Source organism: Fragaria vesca, linkage group LG5, assembly GCF_000184155.1.
Source record: "Fragaria vesca subsp. vesca linkage group LG5, FraVesHawaii_1.0, whole genome shotgun sequence".
Lineage (NCBI taxonomy): Eukaryota > Viridiplantae > Streptophyta > Magnoliopsida > Rosales > Rosaceae > Fragaria > Fragaria vesca.
In genome coordinates this window covers 14,434,327-14,436,087 of record NC_020495.1, presented here as the reverse complement: position 1 = coordinate 14,436,087, position 1,761 = coordinate 14,434,327, and the positions used below count along the sequence as shown (strand labels likewise).

The window sequence follows — 1,761 nt, the reverse complement described above, 5'->3', positions numbered from 1 at the left end:
GTGTAGCACCGCATTAAGGCGTGACGTGAGCGTTGGACGCGAGCGTAGTAGCCCTATATAGACTCATGAATTTATATAAGGAGTATGGACGTGTGTAAATACATACATATATTATAGAGCCTGAGAGGCTCGACATTTATGAGATAAAAGTTTTATCGCTTGCAGCATGCATTCGATTTTTCTTGGAAATTGATTTGGGGAAACATAAATATTTTATTCGTTAATTTGTTTTTGTCCACTCACTCTAACGTGTTTCAAATGTTTTCCCCTGGGCTCTTCGTTTTAAAAATGCCCAGTTTGCAGGATTGCATAGTTGAGGTCGGGCGTACATGGGGATGAGGCATAGTCATCATGTAGCTTCTGCTTATTAATTTATTATGTTTTCTTTCTTCCTGTTAGAGTTGCTCTGAACCTATAAATGGTTGGATATGAGATTTGTTTAGATTAGTAAATAATTTGGGTGGTGTTGTGATTTGGGGAGCACGGAGGCTCCAGGAGTTTAAGGTTAGATTTAAATTTTCAGAAGTGTTTGCAGGTATTATTAGGAAGGGTTGTCCATTTTCAAGGGAGGTTATGCCGATTTTTCGGTAAAATTTTTCTTGGAGTTGGTCCCCGCACGACTTACTCTGGGTTTCAGGGTGAAATTTGGGGTGGGTCGTGTCAATAAGTCCCCAACAAGTGAAGCATGGCTCATTTTCCTCTCTACCTTTAGTTTGGCAGGAGCTGCCCCTCCTTTATTCTGATGATCTTGTGTCTTATTTTTTTCCTTTTTTTCCAGCTTTCTTCTTAATGGAAAGGGCGTAGATAAGAGTTTCCCTTCTACAATGGGATGTGCTGCTTTTTCTTCAGTCTTGATGGGTATGACAGCATTTCGATTTAGCATAGTATTAATTCTCGTTCTGTGTCTATTTTTTCCTTTGTCAGGATACTGGATCACAGTTGCCTACAAATGTGACTGGATGCTTAAATACGGAACAAATCTTCTTCAAGCTGTGGGCCAGTTCAATGGTTAGATTCTGCATGTTTTTAATATCATAAGTGAGGCTTCCAAAGGATCGAGTGACGACCAACAAGCTAATCGAGTGGCGACCAACAAGCTAATCGAGTGGCGACCAACAAGCTAATGAGTAAGACTATAGAAATTAAACACTCCATTGGGAGATTGTGGCTTGCTAAACCTGTGAGTTTGACATAGAAAGACACGACTCGTGGCTTGGCCATGTTAACAGGTTGGGAAGAATGTTCTGAAGCCAACAAGATTGTAGTTGGGGAGTGGGGACACTGTTGTTTGAGTTTGTTAAGCAAATTGTAATGCAACTTCATGTTTTAAAAAAGGTCTCAGAATGAGAGGTGGAACAGGAGGCGGTAATAATAGGCCTATCTCTGTGGTACTTGATGCCCCCAACATCAAGAACTAAAGCTAGCGAGGCAACTCTTACGCAGATTTTGAGTCTGATTTAATTAAAGCCAGCCTTCTGTAGTGGCAGTGCCATCTTTTTGAAGATGTTTTGACTAGATCTCTTTCATTTTGTGTATATATATGGTCATCTTCTTGTACAATATAATTAACGTTACCTTTCAGTTTCCTGGAGCCTATCTTGTATGCATCATGTGATTCTGATGGTTTGAACTGAGACGGTTTATTTCAGTTGGGTTTTATGTATCATTCTTAGTTTATGCATTCCCTTGTAGAAAATAAATGACTGACTAAAGTGTATGTCATGCTTTGGGTGGTGAGTACCTCACTTAAACCACCTGATT

General features: G+C 39.9%; 1 pseudogene across 1 annotated transcript in view; it reads left to right on the top strand.

Moving 5' to 3' along the window:
* The first annotated feature begins 824 nt into the window (after window positions 1–824).
* Window positions 825–1,761, top strand: part of LOC101309940 — a 12,802-nt pseudogene continuing 11,865 nt past the window's right edge. The window contains exons 1-3 of the transcript XR_184810.1: window positions 825–858; window positions 925–1,008; window positions 1,336–1,388. The product of XR_184810.1 is annotated as a DNA-directed RNA polymerase III subunit RPC2-like (transcript). The remainder of the gene's footprint in view (window positions 859–924; window positions 1,009–1,335; window positions 1,389–1,761) is intronic.